General features: G+C 39.2%; 1 long non-coding RNA gene across 1 annotated transcript in view; it reads left to right on the top strand.

Moving 5' to 3' along the window:
• The window catches only part of LOC135114123 (uncharacterized), a 13,565-nt gene extending 3,489 nt beyond the window's left edge, over window positions 1-10,076 (top strand). The window contains exon 2 of the long non-coding RNA XR_010275225.1: window positions 8,964-10,076. This is a non-coding gene — a long non-coding RNA (uncharacterized LOC135114123). The remainder of the gene's footprint in view (window positions 1-8,963) is intronic.
• Window positions 10,077-15,887: the final 5,811 nt, after the last annotated feature.

Here is a 15,887-nt window from a genome sequence, read left to right as displayed (position 1 = left end):
TATATATATATATATATATATATATATATATATATATATATATATATATATATATATATATATATATATATATATATATATATATATATATATATATATATATATATATATATATATATATATATATATATATATATATATATATATATATATATATATATATATATATATATATATATATATATATATATATATATATATATATATATATATATATATATATATATATATATATATATATATATATATATATATATATATATATATATATATATATATATATATATATATATATATATATATATATATATATATATATATATATATATATATATATATATATATATATATATATATATATATATATATATATATATATATATATATATATATATATATATATATATATATATATATATATATATATATATATATATATATATATATATATATATATATATATATATATATATATATATATATATATATATATATATATATATATATATATATATATATATATATATATATATATATATATATATATATATATATATATATATATATATATATATATATATATATATATATATATATATATATATATATATATATATATATATATATATATATATATATATATATATATATATATATATATATATATATATATATGAGCGTGTCTCTTGTGAGAAAAAATGTAACAATAACAAGGAATAAGAAAGATAACGTACCCGATGTATGTGGAAGTATACACAACATGCGTGCGTAGCTTCTATCACGTGTTGTAGCGACGCAATCCAGTTTAACGTCGCTTTGCCTCCGCTTCCCGCTCTTTATGGGAGGAAGACATTCGCTACGAAGCTTGTCGATATCGGCTTCCTCCTGCGCCTTGTTGACTCGTTTTCGTAAGGCGACGGGTTGAGGCGGCCGAGTTGCGCATTCCTTAAAACGGTTACCTAAAGCAAATGTAACACCATTTTAATGTGTGTGTGTGTGTGTGTGTGTGTGTGTGTGTGTGTGTGTGTTTACCCTGCAGAATTTGTCAACTTGAACATAGTTTTCAGGTGCCAGATTCAAATAGCCTGCTTCTCTCAGCGTGAATACTAACAAGTTTGAAATTTTGAAATGTTAAGTAGTATTTCTTTCGTTTTCTTCTCCAACTTTTCATTTCATATACAAGTGAAGGCAGTTTAAAGGTACGACAAGACAAAGCTTAGAAAAAAAAGTACTTAGGAATGTATGTAGTGTTTAAAAATGTCTTCTATATGAGTATGCTTTTCATCTAGGTTGAGTATGGTGAGTGGGCTCCAAGGTACTCGTGGTGGTGCAGGAGGATGTGGAGGAGGTGCTTATGGCGTACCTCCAGAACACGAGCCTTGAGTTTGAGGCCGATGATGTCACAACACTGGATACTTTTGAAAGGCCATCACGACCTCTTTTATAATATCCTGGGTTTTATTATGATGCAATAAGAGGCGAGTCTGTCTTTCGTTACAGTTAACTGTTTGGTAACAGACGCGAGATGGTCTCGTTGGAGAAAAAGCTCTACTATGGATTTGTCTACGGCTATAGTTGTCTTAGTTGTCTTTTATGGAACTGTATTAGTGTAATTATATTATTAAATATTGCTTGTTTTCTGTATCGTCTAATGTCTACCACTGTGCCATGGTGGTAGACGATCGATTTGCATGAACATAACGCATTTCAATATCAAATTCATATCATTTTACGTAATCTGGTCATAAATTAATTGGTAAATTGATACTGAGATGAATAATAGCATCCAATTATTTGTATGTTTACGAGTATATGAATATTGTATGTATAAAGACAAAAAGCGTTTCAAGATAGATACAGTTCGCAATAACAAACTGAGCCAAGATATATTCACCAGCGAGTAATTTCTTCTTTGGTTTGCTCCTCAGTTGTTTGTCATTAGTCAGAATATCACACACCACGAGGATCAGAAGAAAATGAATGTGTTTTCTCTGTATGGGTCACGTTGGCAAGTGAAAATGAAAAATAAAGCGATAAAAACGAAGAGAATGACGGCTTCATTATTATCATGTTTCATTTTCACCCCAGTGCAATACTTGGAACTGTATGTTTATTGCTTGGACGACATGCTGTAGATAATTACCAGTTTGTGGAAACCTCGCTGCGCCACAAATCAAAATATCTACATTGTTAATTGATATATCAGTTTCCAGACCATCCTCGTTGAACATTTAATGGAATAACTTTAGAAGGAACACTTCTCCGTATCATTATTCTCCTGAAGGGCAGCAAGGACACTGCTGCAACGCTGCACATAAGCCTAGTTCATTCTTGCTTATCACCATCACTATCTAGATGACAAAGCATTTAATTATTGCCGTTTATGTATCTGAAATGGGTGTTCCCTGTGTGTGTGTGTGTGTGTGTGTGTGTGTGTGTGTGTACTTCCCTCCCTGGTCACATTTTCACGTGATTGGTCAAATCTTTCCCTTTTCTCACTTCGCCAGTCTTTACCTGCTCTCACTCCTCCCTCCGTCACGCTCTTTAAATCCCTTTTCCCTTCTCTAGGTCACAACTTAAACCATACTCCTTTGTTCGCTCCAGACCTTCGATTACAAGGCAGTAGCAGCATGGCAGACTGGCTGTTAGAGTGGCTAATGGCCGGTTAAGGGAGGAGATGTTCGCTCAACTTGTGTCAGTCACGTGAAGATGAATGATAATATGCCAACCATTAGGCAGCTGCTGTGTGTGTGTGTGTGTGTGTGTGTGTGTGTGTGTGTGTGTGTGTGTGTGTGTGTGTGTGTCAGTTTGCTTCTCATTCTATCTTCCACGTGAATGTAGCTGTTCCCGTTTTGTATTAATTGTATACTTGCGTGTGATGATCGAAATGATTTCTGAACTTACACTCGATGATGTTTCTGTATATATTGAGGTTGTGTATATATTGCTTTCATATCAATGAAAAAAACAAAAAAACAAACATACATACATTCCATACTCACAAGACGGCCAACAAATACTACACTTCATTATAATTCATTGGATTATTCAATGCGAACCATTATCACCAACTGGGAATAGATGCATGCAACTAATGGCCTCGTATCTTTTGAATGTTTCTAAATACAACTATTGTATGGAAATATAAAGTGTACTACAGTATGTTGCTGTTATTTACTGTACTACGAAATACGCTAGGTATCGTATATACTGTTCTGCAGAATATATTCTCTTTCTTCGGAGTTAGAAGATGAAGAACATGGCCAGCACTAGCATGGCATTAGGTTCAGCATCCCGTGAATGTGGTGCTGCTTTCAACAGAGTCAGTCGCTGCTTTGTGACGTTTTGTGAATAAGACTATAATCGCCTTTGACTTCAGGGAGGTTATTTACCGATTCTGCAGGGAAATGCTTGTTGCACTCTCCAGACCATTACACTTGCCTTGCCCACAGCCACTAACCTTGACATTCTTATAAACTAGGACTGGAAGGGTTATTCGGAAGGGAATTACTTTCCCTGGTCAGAATTTGGTGCATCGTGAGAATAACGGGAATGTAAACAACGAGAATATAAACATGCTTTGTGCTACACCACCTCCATATTGTGTCGGGGTGGACTGCTCATGCGAGAATGAAACAGAACTCGAAGGGCAGCAGCACAGCGTTAAAGAAAAATAAATAAATAAAACTGGGAAAGTGTGCATTGATACGGAAAAGACTTTAATGTGTGTGTGTGTGTGTGTGTGTGTGTGTGTGTGTGTGTGTGTGTGGTGGGGGGAGGGGTGCTGGGTGGTTGGCTCGCTGGTTGCAAAGAATTTCTAAGTAACGCACTGTAATCCCCATTAATAACGTCGCTTCAAATGCCAGTACGATTCGCGGCACCCAGCTTAAAAGATAACTCGTGATGCGATCCCTGGGAGTCTTTGTTACGTTCCACTTGATATGGGTTATTTTGATAATGATAGCAGCATGTGTATTGCTTTGTACCATTTAACGGCATTTAGAGTTAAAGAAACACTATAGATTTCTAAACTGACATTTATTGTGTGTGTGTGCGTATGTATGAATACTACATAAAAAATGGTCGTGTTACCAGAAAATTTTTTGTTCTTCATTCTTTAATGGCAGGTCTCTAGCTTTTCACACCTGTGCTGATAACCATACCTTGCTGCCCGTGCATAAACATTCGATGATGGACCATAATTCAAGACAATTTTTAGGGCTAATTTAAGGGCAGTCTCATGATTTATGGTCAACATGACTGTGATGGGATATTGGTTATTGAGCGCACTGCTAATGACGCCTTCTTGTAAAATCATTATGAACACACAAACTTCGCATTGATACGTCGTGAATTGGATAGACATTTATTAGAGAACATAATGAGTAATGACCTGGAGAAGTAAAAGTAAGTTGTTAATTTCTTCAAGATTGTCACAGAGCTGTACTGATGGAGGAGACGAATCAAGTTACCTGTTCTCTGCGGTTTTTACTCTTCAGAAATGTGTCCACTCTGCTGGCGGCGATGGTAGAATAAGTTCATACACTGGTGAGCTGCAAATGTGATTTGCTGGCAAGCAACAATAGTGCTCATTATTGATAACACCAATATATATTTATTGAAACAATTTTATTTTCTTCGTCAGGATATTTTCGCACATTTGCAGCGTGGGTGCCTATTTCTCGTCTCATGTGATTTTTTTTTTTTTGTATTATACAAGTCTCTGTGTTGCTGCAACCATTATTTATCGTTCACGTGCCGAACGGCTTCGAAACAAGGCGCCGAAGCAACGCGATTCGCTCCCAAGACCAGTCAGACAGTCAGTGCCTCCGTGAATGCGTGCGGGGAAAGTACGTGGCAGATTCTGTGTCTTCTCCATTCATAATTTGTGCTCGGTGTGAAACAGGAGTACCGGACCCCTGTCTAGAGGCTGTTAGCAACGGGCCGGCAGATATGTTGAGCAGGTGATGTGTGTTCTTCGACGTGTATCCATGGTGTGTAGGCCGTGGGGAGAGAGGGATCAAGAGAGTATCTCCCAGCCACTAGTGGGCGGTGATACCGCGAGACAAGGAAACCAAACGAGTTGCCACTTCATTATACGAAATTACATTTTATTCTTTCCATTTTATATTTCACTATATTGTATAGCTATTGAGTCTGTTTAGTCTTAATAAGTTTAATGAACGATGTTCATAATGGAAAGTTTTAAGGCCTTGGGACAGAAATACCGGCGTGGGTGGTGGTGGAAGCGGCGCCCCACATGACGCTCTCCTCCCTGCCTCACCTCACCTCCATCCCAGGCTTGTGTCCACAATGCTCCGCTGTTAGAATATCCCCGGCATATTATAGGTGTGCATGAAGTAATTATCTGTATTCTTTACTTCAAAATTGCAGTAGGAGATCCCTACCTATATCAGCATTTTCGTATTCTTCCTTATCTCTGCCACATTATGAACGCCGCACAACCCTCCACACCGTTTCCACTCTGATGGACTCCCCATCCCCTCCCGTGTCGCCGCCACTTGTCCCTATATATAGAAGTACCGACAAAGCAAGATATGGGGCGCCTTATTGGTCCCGCCTTTCGCGCTCATTTCAAAACCACGCAGACGCTCCCTTTCTTTGTTTCACAGCCATAGCAGTCTTCCATTGGAACCGAGCACACCTGTGTCAGACACGCACATGTTCTCGTAATAGCCAGCTGAGAGCCAGCGACCAGTGAGCTGCAGGGAATTAAATGAGAGATACTTTGTGTGTCTCCATGTCTCCCTTCCTCCATTATGTTTTATACTTTGTCACAGCTTCCTCACCCTGCGTCGGAATGTCCCGTCAGGTGACAGGTGATGGCTATTCACAAGCTTATGCACTGTCTGAGTACGGTCACTCGGTAATTCATGTAGTGTGTGTGTGTGTAAAAACACCCAAGTTAAAAAAAATACACATTCATAAATAATTTTTTTTTTTCTCTCTCTCTCTCTCTCTCTCTCTCTCTCTCTCTCTCTCTCTCTCTCTCTCTCTCTCTCTCTCTCACGGCAAATGTAGCCACACGAGTTTTAAGTGAGTTGTTCCTCGATATTTTCTGTTATATGAGTAATGTACATATTTCACGAATCGGCCAGCAAATAAAGTTCCGCGTCACGTTCTCGCCACACATTCCGTGGTGGCAGCGGCGTGAATCTTGGTGGAATCGTTGTCTTGCTTCCACTGGATGCTGTTCCTCGCCACACAGAAATCGGTTCTGTGTGGTTGGTCCCGCCTGGGGTCGTGCGCCGCGGTGGCGTTGGTGTCCCAAAGGCAATGATAACAGGGAAATCACCTTGGAGACCCATCAGGAATGCCGCCATTGTGAAATCTTCGATGACCTCTCTGCTGTACTCGCCATATCTCGAGGCGCCCGTCAAAGGCAGATATTCAGAAAGACTCGGGTCTCACCACGACTATATACAAAAGCCACAGAGATCATTAGCCTGGTTCTCAAGAGTGTTTTTTTCTGCTTATGATGTAGAAATCTTAACCTGTCACTAGAACCATATACAAAAAAAGGCATAAAAACGTGTGTAACTTCAACTAGAGCCTTTTGAAAGTAGTGGAGTGAGGACAGTAATGTTGCAGTCTCAGAGCTGGTTGGTGTGTTGCCCTCTGCGACGCCCCGGGTGAGCTGAGAAGGGACGACTACTTGTTGCCCTCAGGGAGCCTCACATTTTTGAGACTCCGTAATGATGCCAGTGTTGATGTACTGTGTAGAGCGTATCTTTGTCTGTCTGTATCAGTCAATCAGACAATCCACCCATCCAACTACCTACCCACGTATCAATTTGTTTGTCATTCTATCTATCTGTCTATGTATGGATCTATCTATCTATCTTAATTTGTTTATTTGTCTTTCTACTTATCTATGTATGGATCTATCTATCTATCTTAATTTGTTTATTTGTCTTTCTACTTATCTATGTATGGATCTATCTATCTATCTTAATCAATTTGTTTATCTGTCTTTCTACCTATCTGTCTATGTATGGATCTATCTATCTATCTTAATTTGTTTATCTGTCTTTCTACTTATCTATGTATGGATCTATCTATCTATCTATCTTAATCTATATCTATCTCTGTCTGTCTATCTATCAATCAATCAGTCTGTTTCTGTCTGTCTGCCTGTCTGTCTTTATCTCTCAACGAATATTTTTTTGTTTTTATCTAGAGGCGCCACTTATTCACGTTATTTATTCAAATAGCCTCGATCACACCATTCATAAAGGCAGAGTGTGAAGGGCGATATAACCATTTTGTATATTTTTAGGCATAAGCAATTACGAAATAACAATTGCTATCCAAGGACAAAAAAAAAAAAAGAATTAATTAGCATTTGTTACGTGATGTAATTATTAAGATTTTTCCTAGTTGTATTTCTTCATTGTCACGCAAAAGTACAATAAAATTACTGAACGTAGTCAGAGAGAGAGAGAGAGAGAGAGAGAGAGAGAGAGAGAGAGAGAGAGAGAGAGAGAGAGAGAGAGACAGAGAGAGAGAGAGAGACAGAGAGAGAGAGAGAGACAGAGAGAGAGAGAGACAGAGACAGAGACAGAGACAGAGACAGAGACAGAGACAGAGACAGAGACAGAGACAGAGACAGAGACAGAGACAGAGACAGAGACAGAGACAGAGAGAGAGACAGAGAGAGAGACAGAGACAGAGACAGAGACAGAGACAGAGACAGAGACAGAGACAGAGACAGAGACAGAGACAGAGACAGAGACAGAGACAGAGACAGAGACAGAGACAGAGACAGAGACAGAGACAGAGACAGAGACAGAGACAGAGACAGAGACAGAGACAGAGACAGAGACAGAGACAGAGAGAGAGAGAGAGAGAGAGAGAGAGAGAGAGAGAGAGAGAGAGAGAGAGAGAGAGAGAGAGAGAGAGAGAGAGAGAGAGAGAGAGAGAGAGAGAGAGAGAGAGAGAGAGAGAGAGAGAGAGAGAGAGAGAGAGAGAGAGAGAGAGAGAGAGAGAGAGAGAGAGAGAGAGAGAGAGAGAGAGAGAGAGAGAGAGAGAGAGAGAGAGAGAGAGAGAGAGAGAGAGAGAGAGAGAGAGAGAGAGAGAGAGAGAGAGAGAGAGAGAGAGAGAGAGAGAGAGAGTGTGTGTGTGTGTGTGTGTGTGTGTGTGTGTGTGTGTGTGTGTGTGTGTGTGTGTGTGTGTGTGTGTGTGTGTGTGTGTGTGTGTGTGTGTGTGTGTGTGTGTGTGTGTGTGTGTGTGTGTGTGTGTGTGTGTGTGTGTGTGTGTGTGTGTGTGTGTGTGTGTGTGTGTGTGTGTGTGTGTGTGTGTGTGTGTGTGTGTGTGTGTGTGTGTGTGTGTGTGTGTGTGTGTGTGTGTGTGTGTGTGTGTGTGTGTGTGTGTGTGTGTGTGTGTGTGTGTGTGTGTGTGTGCGCGCGCGCGTTCACTAGAGAAAGGGTGAAAGAGAAAGAGAGTTTTCGTGAAATCTAAAAGTGGCACATCCATTAACCTTTGCATTTTTATTCGATTCCAAACATATTCCACCAGGCTTTCCCCCGGAGGTTCAAAACATTCATTCCTCCTCATTCTTTTCCTCCGCCTCCTCCTCCTCCTCGTCCTAGCTCTACCTATGCCTCTGCCTCCGACTCTTTCATTTCTCCCTCTATTCTCCACTCGCTCAGTAAAATATCATCGTTGCCAGAAACAAACAGTCAGGATAGTGTTACTGTATCCAGTACCGAGACCTCGACTTGGGAATGCTGTAGATACCTGGTGCTGATGCTGCCTCAGAGACGATTTCCTGAGACTGAGTGAGACTGCAGCAGGTGTGGAGTGAGAGAGAGAGAGAGAGAGAGAGAGAGAGAGAGAGAGAGAGAGAGAGAGAGAGAGAGAGAGAGAGAGAGTTGTGGTGTGTGTGTATGTGACTTTAAATACATTCGTGGCATTTATCTATCTATTCCCTCACATTTCAGTTTCATCTAGATCCGACGGGACGCAGAAAGACTGACAAAGAGAGGGAAGGGCAGCGGGAAACAGAAGGCGATCCAATCCAACGAACAGTGAATGAAAAATGGATAGATAGATATAGACATGTAGAGAGAAAGAGGAAAAAAAAACATGAAAACGTAAATAAGTGAATGAATGAATAAATGAAATGAAAAGGAAAAAGTAAAGAATACGAATATAGAACACTAAAAAAAAAAAAAAAAAACAACCGATGTGAATATTGACTGAAGAATTAAAAAAGAAAAAAAAAAAAGGAACTGAAAGAGAAGTGGCTATAAAATCGACAGAATTGAAGGTGAATGAAATCTTTGAAGGGAATATATGTAACATCAAGGGTTTAATGACGGCTGGCGCCCACCGTCGCTGCAGGTTTTTGGTCGGGGAGTTCCTGTGATTGCTGCTCTCACTCGCTCACTCGAAGTTCCTGCGCCACTGAACCGGAAAGGAAAAGTTTGATTAGTAGTCTGAGTGAAGGTGCTCAGAGAAAAAAAGTGAGAGTTGAAGGGAGGAGGAGGAGGACGACGAGAAGGAGAGACGCTGACGGTAAAGATGATGTAAAAGGATGTGAAAATATTTGTGCTGCAAGGAAAATTGTTGAAATATTGAAATATGGTTTATATATACATACTGAAATGAATAACTGTCGACGTGTGCGAGTGTAGGGAAATGGAGTGTGCGAAGTGATTCTGTTTATTCAGTGAAGTGAAAATTGTCAACATTTACGTGTTTTTAAATGAAATGGCAGCATGCAAGGCAAAAAAAATGTGTATGAAAGCGTTTGAATGACAATTGTGAACATGCTTTTAGAGTGACGCTGTACATGCAGTGAATCGACTGACAGAAAATTGTGAACACACTGACGCACACTGAAAGAAAGGAAACTGTAAATAACCTGAGAGATAAAGAATATGAAAAAAAAGTGAATGTGCGGAAATAAACTCCGTGGAAAACTGAATGTGCGAAAGGAAAAAGTTATTAGAATACTCCAAAAATACACTGAAAGGAAAATTGAAAGCACAGTAAAGTGAAGGCAGTAAATATACTGAAATGAATGCAAGGAAGATGGAGGACCGCGTCACGTGCAAGAGCGTTTTACGGTGTGAAATCGCGTTGAAGAGAGCTGCCGCCTGCAGGTAGTGCGAGGCCTGGCGGATAGCATTTTTTCCCCTCTTTTTCAAGCGAGAGGAGAAGAAGAAATAATAAAACTAAAGTCAGACGAAGGAGACACAGAGTGCATCTTCTCTTCCAATGTCTCCACCTACGACGAGGCTGCTGCTGTTGGCCCTCCCCTCCCTCCTGGGTGAGTAGCACGGAAGCTCATATGAAAAAAAAGAAAGGTTAAAAAAAAAAAAGAATAAGAGGAAGAAGCTCCACCATCTTATATTTTCTCAGTAATGCTCGAAACTCCGGACCAGGATGTTGCGTTATCGTTTTACTCCTCTTCTTGTAATGGCTTCTCAGATTGGTTTTAACACGTAATCTGTTTTCTTTTTCTTTTCCTTTTTTCTTTATTTTAATTCCTTCCTTTATATTTTTCCTGATTTTCGCTTTTTGATATCGGACGGGAAGAGCTTCATGTTGGGCTGTCGGTGAGTGATGGAGTGTTGGAGGCGATGTGAGGGGGGAGATGGAAGCGGCCAGTTGTCTTCCTCCTCCTTCTTCTCCTCCTCCTCCTCCTCTAACTCCACAAGAAGGGTCATGCAATGGGGTCTCGAAACAAAGCCTAGGACTGTGGTTGGAGAGTGTTTTTTTTGGGTTGTTGTCTTGCCTGGAGTTTAGGATGGAGTGTGGGCCGGAACTTTGGAAGGGTTTCTGATGAGGTTTGGTTCTGGCTTGGGATTGGGGCTCGGGATGTGGCTTGGGGCTTGTGACGAGGCTTGGGGGGGTCAATTGGGACAGTGTTTGGGATGGTTTGGAGAGGATAGGTTTAGAGAGGGAGCTTAGAGTATTGGTCATGCAGTAAACAAATATTATTATTGTGATAGCTTGTAATTAATGCAAGTTATGGCCTACTTTACCTGTCAACACATACACACATATTCTCTCTCTCTCTCTCTCTCTCTCTCTCTCTCTCTCTCTCTCTCTCTCTCTCTCTCTCTCACACACACACACACACACACATACATACACACACACACACACAAAGTCAATGGAAATAAATAAATAACACAATGTTACAATGTACGAGTACACAACACAACTTTCAACCCTTCCTACCACTCCACCCACCCACCCACTTCCTGTAACCGCCAGCCACCCAGCCCTCCACCTCCACCCACACACGTGCACACATCACCATCCATCCACCTACACGCACTCACACCTTTTCTCCACATATCCACCCATCTACATTACACACACACACACACACACACACACACACACACACACACACACACACACACACACACACACACACACATTGACACACTCATCCATGAACATCCACACACGCATCCAACCATCTAAATCATCCACCTATCCACCCATCTACAGCCACACAGTCAAGTACCCATCCACTTCCTTAAACATTCACACACACACACACACACACTGGTTGAACATCATAGCAGTCTGCTGAAAGGTGGGGCAGCTGTCGTCACATTTGGTTATGCCTGATATAATAAAGAAGGGTGGAGAGGACACACACACACACACACACACACACACACCTCACAGTCCCGGTGTGTGGTGTGTGAGTGGTCTCAGTCCTTTTCCAAGACCGGTCACTATGAAGTCTAAGCTCTTTCCGTAGGGTAACGGCTGGCTGGGTGACCAGCAGACGACCGTAGGTGAATGACAGACACACACACACGCGCACACACGCACAAACACACACACAGTCAATTTATAATGAATCTATACTGGGTGAATATTCAAACGTGGTGCAGCCAGCTCGCCTTTAAGTCGATATACACACACTTAAATCAACAAATGACTTTACAATAACTTGATATCATTCATTTGGAAGCGGGACGGGATGGGGTGGCTGGCAAGGCGAGGCGAGGAGAGTCTCCCAGAATTAGGTAACTCGCTTCCCTTCTCCCTTCGGTCCTTCATCCCGTTGCGAGTGTACAAGGCACGTCCTTATCAGCGCGGTGGCTTTGTTCCCGCGAATTAACGACGTCCTCAATAATGCATCTTCCTCAAGTCGAGACAATTGATTTTATACCGCTGGGAGAGACTTGGAGTGACACCATCATGCACTGGGCCGCTCCTTGCTTCCTGCTCCCCTTTCCTTCCTTCCTTCCTTCCTTCCTTCCTTGCCTCCTTGCCTTCCTCCTCTCCGGCGCGGGGAATGAGAGGACCAGATGCTCGTCTCGTACCTCCGGCAAGTCGGCTTCAGGGGGTGACACAAACACACGCACCTGACCATTCCTTTTCTTTCTCATTTCCTCTCTTCTTCCTTTTCTCCCTACATTCTTTACTTCTTGTCTCCTTCACATCCTTCCGTCTCTTTGCCCTTCTTCCATTTGTTTTCTTTATCTTTTCTTTCCCATTTCCTTCCTTTCTTCCTTTTCTCCCTGTATTCTTTGGCTTTCGTCTTCACTTCCTTCATCCTCCATCCGTTTTTGCCTTTCATCTTTTTCGTAATCCTCGCTAAATTCGTCATTTTCCATTCCTTCTTTGTCCCTTTCATTCCTTCTTTTATTACTTCTGCTCCTCGTTTCCTTCTATTTTTGCTTCATGTCATTCAATATTTTCTCTCTTGAATTTCTTCTTTGAATTCTTTCTTCTTCATGTTTTCCTCCTCCTCAAAATATTTTTTCCTTCTTTTTTTCCTTCTTTCGTGTCTCTCCTTCAGTTCTGTATCTCTTCCTTATTTTCTTTCTTCTTATCTTCTTCGCTCGTTTGTGAACTTTGCTCTTTTCTTTCTTTCTCTCTCTCTTTCCCTTCTTTGTAATAGTTTTTTCTTCCCCTTCGTTTCACCGTATTGGCTCAAGTTTTTTTTTTTTTTTTTTCAGTCTTGAATTTCCTTATTTTCTTTCTTCTTATCTTTATTCATTTATAAATCTTGTCTTTACCTTCTCAAATCTTTGCAATGTAATTTTCTTCCTTCCCTTTCACTGTGATTTTGTTCCTCTTCTTTCATTATTTCTTGCATATCTTCCCCATTTTCTTTATTTGCATCCTTTCTCATTTATAAACTTCTTTCTTTACTTATTTTCTCTCATCGTTGTAGTATTTTTCTTACTTCACTTTTATATTTTCTTTCAATCTTCCAAATATTTTTTCACCCGTTTTCTTTGTTACCTTTCTCTATAAATTATAAAGTTTCCCTCATTCTTCGTTTTCTCCCATCCTTTCAATTTCTTTCCTTCCTTTCTCCTCTTTCCTTTCTTTTCTCTGTAATTTTATCCTACTTTTTTTCTCCATTTCTTTGTCGTTGCTTTCCTTGTTTTCCTTTCCTATATTATTTACTCGTTGATTATTTTTTTCTTTACCTTCTCGTTTTCCTTGCAGTAATTTCTCTTCTTTCCCTTTCACTGTAATTTTCTCTTTTCTTCATTCAGTCTTATTTATTTTTTTCTGTTTTCTTTGTTCTCATCTTCCGTACTTATTTATAAACGTCCTTCATTTGCTTCTCTTTCTCCTATCTTTGCAATGTACTTTTCTTTTCTATTTTTTTCTTCCTTTCCTTTCACCGTGATTTTTTTTTTTTTCAGTCCAGTATCGTTTTTTTTCTTTCCTCTTCCCTTCTTTCCTCATTTGCAAGTTTCCTCTGTACTCTCTCGTTCTTCTATCCTTGCAAACTTTTTCCTACCTTTTCTTCTTCCTCACCTTGATTTTGTCCCACTTTTTTTTCTTCACTTCTAGTTGTGTCTTCTTATTTTCTTGTCTTCTTTGCCCATTTATTCACCTCCCTCCTCACCTTCGCTTTCTCTCATCCTTGCAATATTGTTCCTTCCTTCCTTTTCTATGTGATGTTCTTTCACTTTAATTTTCTTTCAATCTTGCATCGTGTCCTTGTTTTTCTTTTCTTTTTTTTTTTTTACTCATTAGTTTTCCTTCTTATTCCCTCTTCCTTCAATTCTTGTATTCCTTTTTTCTTTCTTTCCTTCCTTTCAATATGATTTTGCTCCTTTTCATTGTCTTTTTTTTCTATTTTCTTTCCTCTTATCTTTCTTAATTATCAACTTCCCTTCTTACGTTTTCCTCCCATTCTTGCAATATTTTCTTCCCTTTCCTTTCACTGTGATTTTGTTCTTTTTATTTCACTCTTGTATCTCTTCATTTCCTTCTCTATCTCCTTTTCTCATTTATAAACTTCCATTTTTATCCTTCGAAAATCTTCCCAGAGTTTTCTTTCCTTTCCTTTCTATCCAGTGTGATTTTGTATTATTTTTATTTCTTTTAGTACAGTATCTCCTTCAATTCACTTCTTATCGTTAATGGTTTATATCTTCCCTCCGTACCTTATGCTTCTTGCGTCCTTGCAGTCTGTTTCTCTTCCCTCCCTCTCACTGTGATTTTCTTGCCCTTTTCTTTGTCTCGTATCTTTTCATTATTTTTCTTTAAGTTTTTACCTGTTTATGAATTTCCTTACCTTCTCTTCCTCCTATCTTCTTTTTCTTTCTTATCCTACTCACCTTTCCTTTTCACCGTGACTTTTTTTTTCTTTCATTTCTACATAGGTTCCTTAGTTTGTATATTTCTGTCTCTACTCGTTTATACATTCCCTCATTAGCCTCTCTTGCCACCATCCTTGCAATCCTTTTTCTTCCCTTCCTTTCATTATAATTATGCTACATTTTTTTTTCAATCTTGCATTTTTCCTTGTTTTCGTCCTTTTCTTTTTCTTCCTTACTCATTTTAAAGTTCCTTTCTTTTTATTTCTTTTCTCATTCTTAGAACCTATTTTTTCTTATCCTTTCTTAATTTTCTTTTACTGATTTTGTCCTGCCTTTTTTTTTTTTTCGCTCTCTTTCGGTCCTGCATCTCCTCCTTACTTTTTATTTTCATTCTTCGTATCTTTTTTTACCTGATTTACAAATTCTCCCCCCATCTCTCTCTCTCTTTCTCTCTCTCATCCTTGTAGTCTTTTTCTTTCCCTTCTTCTCAATCTCTTCTTCTCCATCTACCTTGATTTTATACTTTTTTTTCTACTTTTAGTACAGTATCTTCTTATTTTACTTATCTTCTTTACTCGTTTATAAACTTCCCTCCTTACCTTCTCTTTCTCTGAGCCTTGCAATATTTTTTCTTCCCTCCCTTTCACAGTGATTTTCGTTCACTTTTTTCTTTGTTTCAGTCTAGCATCCCCTCCTATTTTTTTTTCCTTCTTTCGTTCCTTACTCATTTATAAAGTTCCCTCCTTACCTTCTCTTTCCCTCATCCTTGCAATCTGTTTTTCCTTCCCTGCCTTCTTTTCCTTTCACTCGAAATTTTGTTACTTTTTTTTTGTTTTGCTTTCAGTCCTGCATCTCTTCCTTATTTTGTTTTCTTATTTACAAATTCTCTCTTTTATTTCCTTTCTCCCACCCTAGCAATCTCCCTCTTACTGTAAGATTTCCCAATATTTTTCTTTATTCAATCCTGCATGTCTTCTTTATTCTCATTTTCTTTCTCCTTATCTTATTTATTCATTTATAAACTCCACTCTTTACCTTCTCTTTCTCCTCCTCCGTTCCTTACAATATTTTTCTTCTTTCCTTTCCACCCAGCTTGATTTTGTTTCACTTTTTTTCTTTCAGTCTTGAATTTCTTCCCTCTTTCTTTTCTTTTCTTTCCTTTCTTGTCTTTCCTCATTTATAAACTTCCATCCTTAACGATCTTTTCTATTCACCTTCCTCTCCTTTCTACCTAGTTTGATTTTCCTCCACTCTTTCTTTCACTCTTGCATTTCTTCCCAATTTCCTTTCCTCTTTTGTCCTTCCTCATTTATGAAC

Source organism: Scylla paramamosain, chromosome 27 (genome assembly GCF_035594125.1).
Source record: "Scylla paramamosain isolate STU-SP2022 chromosome 27, ASM3559412v1, whole genome shotgun sequence".
In the NCBI taxonomy this organism is placed as follows: Eukaryota; Metazoa; Arthropoda; class Malacostraca; order Decapoda; family Portunidae; genus Scylla; species Scylla paramamosain.
The sequence above is the reverse complement of the archived record's forward strand: the minus strand, read 5'-3'. Positions and strand labels throughout refer to the sequence as shown.